This window comes from Penaeus vannamei, chromosome 24 (assembly GCF_042767895.1).
Source record: "Penaeus vannamei isolate JL-2024 chromosome 24, ASM4276789v1, whole genome shotgun sequence".
NCBI classification, from domain to species: Eukaryota; Metazoa; Arthropoda; class Malacostraca; order Decapoda; family Penaeidae; genus Penaeus; species Penaeus vannamei.
The window spans coordinates 29,038,885-29,051,384 of record NC_091572.1 but is presented as its reverse complement, the minus strand read 5'-3'; positions in this window follow the sequence as shown (position 1 = coordinate 29,051,384).

Genomic DNA, 12,500 nt, shown 5'->3' with positions numbered 1-12,500 from the left:
GTGTGTGTGTGTGTGTGTGTGTGTGTGTGTGTGTGTGTGTGTGTGTGTGTGTGTGTGTATGTGTGTGTGTGTGTGTCCAGCAGACACCTCCGGCCGCCCAGTCTCCCGTATTGGTTCCATCACAAATGAACTGTCTCAAGCTTAGTACGCCAGCACTTGCATAAGAACGGTATGTATGATTTTCCAACTGTAATATCACCAACTAGTCTTCAAAAAATACAGACAATACATCATCCAAATCCGTGTAAAGGAACGGCAGGACTGGGTAAAGAACATCCTATGTTCGACTCTCATAGTCTCCTTGTTTGCGCGTCTATGTCTAGCCATACAAAGTATAATCCCAACTTGCGTCTAGTCTTGGACTTAGTTTAAGTTAGCGGAACCCTGACAACCATATGTTCTGAATTCGACACTTTTCCGCTGTAGGACTCGAGGTGAAGCTACACGACACAAACAAGGTGAGACACCAACATAATTATGCGATGTTCTCAAAGTGTAGAAACGGATGTAAAGGAACAAGTATTGTTAGAGGAACCATATTAACTTGCCGACATATGTAGGACACAAAAGTGTCCTTCCGAGTACCTGTATCAGCTACAGATGCATACTAATAAGCGCAAATAAGTACCTAATAACATTTTTAATACAATAAGTTTCGGGTAGCAACAGGAAAGTTAGAAGGTTCACGTAAAAATACAACAATAATGCAGACTTGGAAAAAAAGTAGTTGAATTAATGTATACAAGCATCATTACTAGTATGTTAACTTTGAATACTATGAATATTAACTTTCACGGGCTGTAAGAAAATTTGAAGCAGCAATATGTTAAACGAAATTTACAATGATAGTAGAATGATTCTGATAGTAGAATTTTAAGGTGAATAGCATCAACAAATGGTATTCAAGGTATACTATTCGGCTTACACGGAGTTTTTAAAATGACAATAACATGCTTTGAAAAACAAATCCTCTTCAGTATTGTCACAATGTTAGTTGCTTTGTTATGTATCCTATATTATCTGTCTTTATCTGCGTCTGCCTCCTGTCTCGGAGAGTTAATAACACAGGGTGCAGACTCCCACGGATGTGACTTAATCAAGCATAGATGCATTCGATTCTTAAATGATAAAAAAAAACTGTCTGTCGTTCCTCTGATCCACAGATAAACGACATCAAAAGAACTTTACCTGATAAAGATAACGCTGACAAAGAACATAAAATTAACAGTTTTAACACGGCCCTGCAGGCTGAATTGATGCAAGAAGAGGAAAACGTTACATTACGTATTGAGCGATAACAACATTAATCTGAAATTAAATTTGGTAACCTTGACTCTTGTTCATTATACCCGGAAGGAATAAAAAAGGTGGCAAAGTCTTTAATATGTTTGTCTTCTATTTTTTCGTTTATCTCTTCTTTGTTCAGTAACAATGATTGCGAGGTGCTGGAAGATATTGCAAAACGAAAGCTCCCAAAGAACTCGTAGGATGTTTCTGTGTCACTCTTTTGCAATGGTGCAAAGTCTTACCTCAGGGAAACGTTAACGAATGCGTTGGCGGCTGATCTTGAAGAGACGCCTTCCGGGAGCCCATCTCAACAGCTTCGTCCTCGAACCCAAGTGAACCTCTCGCGGACATTCAAAGACAACAAACCTTATCTCTTGGATTGTAATTCAACATCAACAAGATATAAAATCAATGGCTAACTTGACTATGTCCTACAAATGCAGAAATCTCCACAACTTAAGAGGAGATTTGTATAGGAGCTTACGACCCATACAGTCGTCAGTGGCATCCATTTATGTCAGATATATTTTGGCCCAACAGGAAATTGGTAAAGACCACCTCATCACCACTGGCCCGGCAGATAAGGTTGGTGGTGATTTGTTTCTAATGCTATTGCTCACGTCACAAAAATGGAGATGCTGATCTCGGATTCTACATCAATTGACCAAGAGACTAGCAGTACGTCTCACAACTGCCCTCAACACCATCGCCAGTTATCATTTATTAAACACCGGTGCTCTGATGTCCAATCCTCTTAACATCAGAATGAGGTACAAAGAACTTGAAATCTTTATACTCCAGCATGCCTATATATAAAGCCAATAAAGATACTCTGCCGACCATAGTAGGACGAGATGAGGACCAGCATAAACTACCGAATAAGGGTCACATCTGTACGTGGGATTTATTTTCTTCATAGTACCTACAAGAACGGACATGGACCTCTTCGGAACGTTGAATGTGGTGGCCCACCTCAACATACAATTAGCCGTGGAAGAAATAAGAAATAAAACATAGGCCCCTTCTCCGGAATCAACTGCATGACAGTATCTGAAATATTCCCAAACAAAATTAAAAAAGAAATTTAGATTTTTCCCAAAGCAATAACATTATACAATATCATACGAATACATACATATATGTGTGTGTGTGTGTGTATGTGCGTAATATATATTTATTGATGTGTGTGTGTGTGTGTATGTGTGTGTGTGTGTGTGTGTAATATATAATATACATATATACATCCGTACATGCATATATACTTTTATTTATGTTTCTGTATAGATAGACAACCAGACAGATAGATTGATATATACAGATTGATTCATATAGATATATATTAACAGCCATACACGGACAGAACTGACGAAGAACAAGGAAATTTTGAAAAAAATATATATTTATGATAAAGATGAAAATTAATAATAATGATAGTAATAATTACTACAACAATAATGGTAAGTAATAATAATACAGACAACTGAAAACAACATATACGAATTAATCTGCTTAACAAATAATATTTAATTAGTGTAATTTATAAACACTCCCTCCATTATTCTCTTCATCATAAATTCCAAAAGATGTATACAGTGATATACAACACAAAATAACAATGATAAATGAAAATGATGATGATAATAATAATGATAATGATAATAATGATACTACTACTACTGCTAAAATAATAATGATAATAGTAACAATAATAATAATAATAATAATAATAAAAACAGAAGTACATCCACATGCTTACCTGATAACCTCGACCAACGCAATACTTTCCCAGAGCACGTTCCCCTTGTCCATTCAGAGCAAGGCCCTCTGCAGAAGACCTATTAAGCAGCGATTCCAGCCGTCCCAGATTAGATTATCAGTGATCCCCGGACGCCAAGAATTAAGCACAGAGCAAGTGTCAGAGCGCCATGAGTCTCCAGCTGGGGTGTGTCTCCATTAATGCCTTATTACCCACGTCATTTCGGCTGCGTTACGTAATCCTCTCCTTCATTGGGTCCGGAACGAGAGACAGAGAGGGTGTGGAGAAGCGTCTGTGAGTTTGTACAGTGACGGACGTAAGTAGTGTCACGAATTGAAGCTTCGAATCTGTCCATACAAGAAGTGTTGTATTGAATGGATGTTCGAAACGAAATTTGTTTGATAAGTTTTGGCCGTAATTGTATTTCTAAATCAACACGACTTGCAAACTTACATGCTCAATGATATAAAGGAACCCGCACGCACATACAGGATATCGGGAAGGTATGAAGAGCGAAGCGGGTGTCATTTATACTTACGGTGGCAACAGCAAAGGTTCCCTGACCAGAGACAATCATTTCCCCATTCTAAAGACTCTTGATTGTGAGAATGTCATTGCCGGGACACATCGCCACGCGAAGAAATGAAGGAAAATGAAAGTGGAAATGAAGTTCATAGCTGTTCTGCGCATTCTCTTTCAGCAAACCGATCGCTAATATATTTCTTTATTCTAATTTGGTTATCTTTCTTCTTGGTATATGGATTGTGTTATTATCAGTCTATATGCATTTGCTTATATATTCTCTTCCCTCTATCTATCTACTGCACAGAGAGAGAAGACAAAAAATTGTCATTCTTCTAATTGTTAAACATGAACTGTTCAAATATTCATCTGCAAAGAAAATATAACCATAATATATGACAGAAACACGAGACAGAACCTAAGAATGTTCAACTTTCATCAGCTGTCGAAAAAAAATATAAATAAGAATAATGGATTCTCTAGTTGTCTTTTCTCGAGATAAATTGCTTCTAATTAATCCAAGAAGTCATAATGGCCTCTTATGCTCTTTTGTTTTACGGCGCTGAAAAATGTCTCGCGTAAAAGAAAGAAGAAACTGGATGTGGCAAATTACGTTCTTTCGTTGTATTACGAAGTGAAAAAAATAGCGAAGGAGTAAAGCGAAAAGAACGAAGCAGTTAATGACGCGAAGCGAAAAGATGAGAAGATAAATGTTCACAAGAAAGGTAATGATAGGAAGAGAGAGAGAGGAAGACAAAGATAAACCAGGGAAGTGAAAAAAAAACATGTAGAGAAAGAAGAGATTAAACCAAGAAGGAAGGAAAAATAAGAAGAGAGAGAAAGATTATAAACCAGGGACTAAGAGACAACCAAGAAGAGAGAGGAAAACAAGAAGAGAATAAACCAAAATGGAACCGAAAAACAATTAGAGAAAGAAAGACGAGAATAAATTGAGGAGGACGCGAAAAACAAGAATAGATTAAACCAAAATAAGCGAAAAACAATTAGATTAAGAATGAAGAAAATAAACCAATGAGAAAGCGAAAAAACAAGAGAGAAAGAACAAGAAGAGAATAAACCAGGAACGAACAGAAAAAAGAAAGGAGAGATCAAACCAAGGAAGAACCGTAAAAACAAGAGAACAGAACAAGAGACTCAAACCAAAGAGAAAAAAACAAGAAGAGACGAAGAAACGAGGACGAGGACCAGACAACCCAAGACAGAAGACCTTAGGAGTTCGCGATCATCTGAGGTCTCGCTCCCGGACAATTATCCCCACTAACCAGCCGGAGCGAAATTAACCACGTTAGTGTTCCAGGGTCGGCCAGAGCTCCTCCCTAAAGGTTATATATCCGAAGAAGGTCTTTCTCCTCCTCTCGTCTTCTGCTCTTCCTGCTTCGCTTCTTCTTCCTCCTCCTCTCTCCACTGGCTGCTTGGGCGTCTGGGGGTCTTTGGGCGAGCTTGTTTTACTTCATGATATTCTTCTTTTTCTCTTATTTCCATGATGTTTTGTTTCTCGCTTCAATTCTTTTCTGTTTTGTTTATTTTCTTTTAGTCTATGTTCGTACATATTCCCTTCCTCTCTATCTTTTACCTTCTTTCATATGTTTTTTCTTCTTTTTTTGTAGGATTCTTTATGTCAACGATAACGATAAAGATGATTGTAATCTGATATTAATGTTTTTAAATTATTGCATCTTTTCCCTATTTATTAGAATTATCATATCTTATTTCAGGTTTTACGTCTACATTCATTGGTATCTAAGCATATTTCTTCAGTGATCAGCCTCTCCCTTAAGATTCCTTTATCAAGTCAAACCCCCTTAATTAAGGAGATACACATAAATGGTGTTGTTTCTTCCAGCTCCATGACCTCGGAAAGTTGTCGCGTCTCGGCCGTACCCAGAAGGTACTCTCGGGTCTTCCCTTTCTCGCATTCGGAATAACCCAAGAAGTTTCTCCTTTCTCCTTCACGCCTCACTGCAGGAGACGCCGCACCGCCATAAGTCAACCTCAGCTGGCTCTGCTCCTTCTTAAATCATAAACAAACTTCTGTTCCGAAACCCAGTTGCAGTCGGAAGTTTTTTGTTTTGTTTTTTGTCTCTTTTTTATTGTCGAATCTGAGGAAGAGTTCACATATACCGCCCCACCCCCCTTATAGGCGCGAGGGAGCGTCTATGAGTTTGTGTCTCAGTATCCACACAACAAACCTTCCTTCCCTTACAAACCTATACACACACAGTGATATGTAGGAACCCGCACGCGCATCCTCAAAGAGAAATTCATAAAGAGATAGATTAGAGATTAGAGAACTAAAAAACAAAATCGTGTTTGCCAATCTTTCTTCCGTTTCAAAACAAGAACCACACATAGAGCCACTGGTTGGGTAGTGAGTGTTATAGAATGAGATATCTTGCTTCTCCCCTTTAAGAACACAATGGATACGTATTCACTGGCTGTCAGAAAATGTCAGAGTTCAGTGGAAGAGCGTCAAAAATACGAACATGGTACATCAATACATCGTGAATTCAGTACCACAGTTAATGCGGAAATATTTTCAAACTGTTATAGAATTATGATATTTGCGAGGGCCAGTATCGGGTAATGCATATTAAAACATGTAACAAATACATCCCGCTGCTGAAAACATCAAATATGCAAAGGTAGAACACCAATAACAAAAAACTGTTTTCAACGATTACTGTAAGAATAACAAATTAGATCGATAGAACTAAATTATCTGAGAAAGTATTAGTAACTAAAGTAGCTTCAAGTAGTAACTTGAGCACTGCGCTGTGCCAAGTTGTTATATCACAATTAGCACTTCTTGATATAAGAGAAGGAACGAATATATACCTGGCAACGCTAATTCCAAGGCAGACATATATAATGGAGGCTCATAAGTTACACATGAAGAAACGAATCATTGCATATCATACCTACTGTATATGACGGACACAGATGATATATCGCCACAGGATAACAGCATTTCAATACTTGGATTTCCTGAAGGTACAGGCACCGTCCTCGGCTCAACAACGAAGCACTCAAGGAACACATAATAACAACACCAACGGTACTCAGGAAAACCTAATTCCTCTGTTCTAGAGGGTACGCATTAACACATATCCTTAAAGTGTACTCAAGCTCGACATTGAGCGTGTGTTAACATTTGTCTTCGTAATGAAGGACTACTTTCAGGTAAAGAGGTAAACAGTAAAGGCACAGTAATTTCGAGTACTGCGTGCCCAGGGGTCACCTTTTTACATTATCATTTCCTCCTGTGAGTCTAAATTATGTGTAATCATCTGTGCGTATTCCGGGTCACACTCTCACGCACGAATGGAAGTAAATATGAAGTTGACTTATTATCATGTCGCCGCGAATTACTGCAACAACAATAATGAGAGAGTTATGGAAATGGCCACAGTAGTTTCAACGAGAACGATGTTACTACGTAGTACTATAAACAAAATTAAATTGAGTGATTATGTTTTTGTTTTGTTTTTTTCATTTACACATATGCTTTTAACAGATAGATGGTTACATCAATAATTTTATACCACACTTATTACTGCATTGATATTATAATGATTCCCGAAGAAGTGTTGCAATAATAATGTTTTTCAACAATACTATCATTAAAGATTTTAAAAGAATGATTTGTTTTTATATTAATGATACTGATAATGATATCATTATTCGCAAGAGCAGCAATAAAAATCATAATAATCATAATAATAATAGTAATAATGATAACGGAAACAACGCCAGATATAATAACACTGACAACAATCACAATTAAAGGCAAGTGAAACATTCTCTGTTGTTTTACAAGTGTTGGAAATGTCACAAAGGAGGGAAGGAGAAGCCATTCCCGCAGCCGATTCCCACGGTTCCAGTAACTCAAGAACCTGGAATCAGTATTCCAGATAAGATAGTTTCTACCGAGCCCCTATAAGTGTGTGTGTGTGTGTGTGTGTGTGTGTGTGTGTGTGTGTGTGTGTGTGTGTGTGAGAATAAACCAAAATGGAACCGAAAAGCAATTAGAGAAAGAAAGACGAGAATAAATCGAGGAGGACGCGAAAAACAAGAGAGAAACAAGAATAGATTAAACCAAAATAAGCGAAAAACAATTAGAGAAAGAAAAGAAAATAAACCAAGGAGGAAGCGAAAAACAAAGAGAGAAAGAACAAGAAGAGAATAAACCAGGGGCGAAGAGAAAAAGAAGAGATCAAACCAAGGAGGGAGAGTAAAAACAAGGAGAGAAAAGAAAAAAACAGAGAGAAAAGAACAAGAGACCCGAACCAAAGAAAAAAAAAACAAGAAGAGAGAAAGAGACGAAGAAACGAGGACGAGGACCATACAACCCAAGACAGAAGACCTTAGGAGTTCGCGATCATCTGAGGTCTCGCTCCCGGACAATTATCCCCAATGTTGTGTGTGTGTGTATGTATGTGTGTGTGTGTGTGTGTTTTATTCTTTTCGGGCAACAACAAAGACTCATTTATTTCATAAAAGTTGTCACTCGGTATAACATGCAGTGATGGGTGTCTTGGCCGCAAGATAGTCATCGCGTGCAATTATCAGGTGTTATAAATCGTGCTTTGTTTCATTGATATCACAGTATATCGGCCATTCCGAATAATGAATTTTAAAAAACTCATTGATGAAATGACATTGGAACTCTAAAACTGATATGAATAATATGTTATCGAGAATTTACAATACTGGAGCTGACATTTCATCTTTTTTCTTTCCTTTTTTTTTTTTTTTTTTTTTTGCCTCACGACTTGCATGCAATGAATTTTCAATCGGATAATTGCTCCTGATATCATGGTATCAAATTTTCATTAATGGCCTTATTATGAGCCCACATTTCATTTCGAATAAGGCCATGAATTAATCAATGCCCGTCTTAGTGCGTTCTGTTCGTCTGTTATTTATTCCTGAAACGACATAGATAGATAGATACACAGACAGATAGATAGATAGATATACACATACATAGATATATAGAAACATAGATATATATGCATACATATATACATACATACATACATGTATACACATATATCTATGTACGCGTTTATATATAGAAGAGAGAAATATATTAATGTATCAATTTAGAACGTTTCTAGTGTCTGGAGCCTGAGTTAACATGCATTTATCCAGGCTTTACTGTAGCCATACGTGCGAATTACCACTACCATCCGACGTCTAGAGTTAACCCTGCTTGTAACATGCGGGTCCGTCCGTGGTGTCCGAATGGGGGGGGGGGGAGGGTGATCAAATACTGTTCTCTGAAAGGTGTGACTGAGATAGAACTGAGGCAGAGATATTACGAGTTTTTATTGCGGTTTCTACAGAATTGGGGCAGTAGTACCTTTAATATACGGTAAATATTGTTTTCGAGATTAGGTCATTAACTGCTGCTCGTGGGATGCACGGAATGTGAAAATTTCATATCGAGTAAATAATTCCGCATGACACATAATTATCTAAATTAACTCGAAAGCTGCTAGCAATTTCCATATGTATAAATTTTCTCTCTATTATTTATACATTATACTAATACACATATGAAGGGATCCCATTCTCCCAGCCTGATTTCTATAGAGCCAAGAGCTTTGTCAAGAAATGCGTAGTATTGATAACTATAATACACACATATGCATCTGTATGTATGTGAATATATATACTGTATATGGTTTTGTTTATGTATATATCCATATATTTCTCTCTCTCTCTCTCTCTCTCTCTCTCTCTCTCTCTCTCTCTCTCTCTCTCTCTCTATATATATATATATATATATATATATATATATATATATATATATATTAGATATGTGTGTGTGTGTATAGATATATAGATATAGATATATTACGTAAGAAAATGATATTTTCCTCTGCACAAACATAATTCCGTATAGTGCAACACAATTGATAGTACAAAGATGAAAGGACAGATTTTTTTGCTATACAATTTGTAGAAAAGGAACCGAGTATTGGAAGGTAGTAAACATATTGAAACTTTTTTTCCATTATATTTCTCGGAAGTGTTTGTGCTTCTGTCTGCTTCACCTTAATAACTTCTTTTTCCGCATCAAATGTTCCTGGAAATACCGTGTTAATGCACACTTGAGACTTGATTTCTCTTTTTTTCTCTTTTTTTCTCCTCTTTTATAACATATTTGCATACCACCTGTGGTTACAATTTTTTTGATATTTTTATTCGATTTACTACAATTTGTTTTTTTTTTATTCTTAAAACAATCATATTTACAGTAATGATTACAACGATAATGTTAATATTATCAGTAGTGGTAATGACAATAAATTATAATATTCATATCAATGATAATAATGATAATAATAATGATGATTATAATGATAATGATAATAACAATAACAATGATGATAATAAAAATATGATAATGATAACAATGATAATAATAATATGATAATGATAACAATGATAATAATAATATGATAATGATAACGAAAAAAACAATAGTGATAATGATTATAATAGTAATGATAAAAACAATAGAGATGGTGATTATAAAAATAATGATAGTAGAGATAAGGATTATAACAATAATCATAATAATAAAAATAATAATAGTAAAGATAATAATGATAATATTAATATTAATAATGATAATAATAATAATAATAATAATAATAATAATAATAATAATAATAATAATAATAATAATAATAATAATGACAATAACAATAGTAATGATAATAATAATAATGATAATGATAATGAATAATGATAATAGTAATTGTAATAATAATAATAATAATAATAATAATAATAATAGTTACAACAATAACAACACTAATGATAACAATAATAATGACAATTACTTACAAAGGTATAAGTGAGTTGTGTTTTCCCCTGGGATGGCTGGTTGCTGCAGGTGACACGCCTGGGGTTCTCAGGGGAGCCGGTTGACCTCTCTGCCTTTGGAGGTCAGTATGGCTGACCTTATCTCCAAATCTTAGGTATTAGGTAATCGGGAAGGTGTTAGTGAATTGCGTAATAAATAGATTAATAAATAAATGAAGCAGTTTTAAAGATGTGCAATGGTAATACATAATGTAAAGTAAATTAAAGTCATTTTAGTTTTATCAAGTTCAGGAAATAACAGTTAGAAATCGAATGTATGAGGTTTCTGAAAACTCTGTATTTAGTATTGCAGTATAAGATTTTATGTAAATTATGTATGATTCACTAGTTCAATGTAAGGAGCGGTTTGCCATAACTTTTAAGTAAAGAAGTCTGTGTTTCAGGTAAACTTTCCTTAGAATTTTTGCTGTAAACTTTCAGCCTAACGAGATGTTAACTTGTAAACATTTTTACATTGGTAATACTTGGTAGTGTTGCTAATACCTCTGCTGATATTACAACAAATTTACACTCACACTCACATATACACATACTTGCAAACATACAAACTTATACACACTCACTCATGCACTCACTCAAAATCACTCGTTCTCTCTCTCTCTCTCTCTCTCTCTCTCTCTCTCTCTCTCTCTCTCTCTCTCTCTCTCTCTCTCTCTCTCTCTCTCTCTCTCTCTCACACACACACACACACAAACACACACACACACACACACACACACACTCGCACTCACACATACACACTCGTAGACACACACATACACACAACAACAAATGTGTATCCTAATAAAGATATTCATATATACAAAATTTTAAGATGTGTAGTGTTTATGTATATAAAGAAAGGTAAAGATGCAAAACATAATAAGAAACAAGGCTATACCTACAACTATACTTGTCATTTGTAGGTATTTTTTTAAGCCACAAAAACACCAACTATAAATAAATGCATACATAAACTATAAGAAAGTAAATACATAATGAACTTTAAAAATAAAATGCATACATAAATAAATAAGTGTATACATAAATAAATTAATGCATACCTAAATAAATTATTGCATACATAAATAAACAAAATCATACATAAAAAATAAATGAATAAATAAATAAATAAGTGCATAAAATAAATAAAAGCATATATAAACTATAAAAAATAAATTAATAAGCGCATACATAAATAAATAAAGGCCTAAATAAACTATAAATAAATGCAAACATAAACTATAAATAAATGCATACGTAAACTATAAATAAATGCATACGTAAACTATAAATAAATGCATACATAAACTATAAATAAAAGCATACATAAACTATAAGTAAATGCATACATAAATTATAAATAAATGCATACATAAACTATAAATAAATGCATACATAAACTATAAATAAATGCATACATAAACTAAAAATATGTGCAAACGTAAACTATAAATAAATGCATACATAAACTATAAATAAATGCAAACGTAAACTATAAATAAATGCAAACATAAACTATAAAGGAATGCATACATAAATTATAAATACATGCATACATAAACTTTAAACAAATGCATACACACAAACAAACTAACAAGCCCCCTACAAAACAGGAAGCCCCGATGCCTAATTCAGACCGACCTCGGGGGCTCCGAAGTGAAAATCTCATTCCGCCCTTTTATCTTCCGACCAAAGTACACTGCCGGGATCGTTAGCAAAGTGGTTTAGGAAACAAGCCTTCGCGAGCTAATAGCATTCTCGACCCTAATTACCTGTTATCCTGTTAGCTCGAATGGCCAGCGAGGGCGGGTAGTTCATGGCCATCGGTTTTCGGTAATTTTCATGACCTAGTTCTCCTGGTTGCGATTTCTACTCGAGCATTTCCAAAATTAGTCATAGCATTGGTGTAGAATTCAAAGATGAATAAGAATGATATTTAGTCACAGTATTAATGTGTGTGTGTGTGTGTGTGTGTGTGTGTGTGTGTGTGTGTGTGTGTGTCTAAGGCTCAGCATTAAGTAAGCGAGCCTAG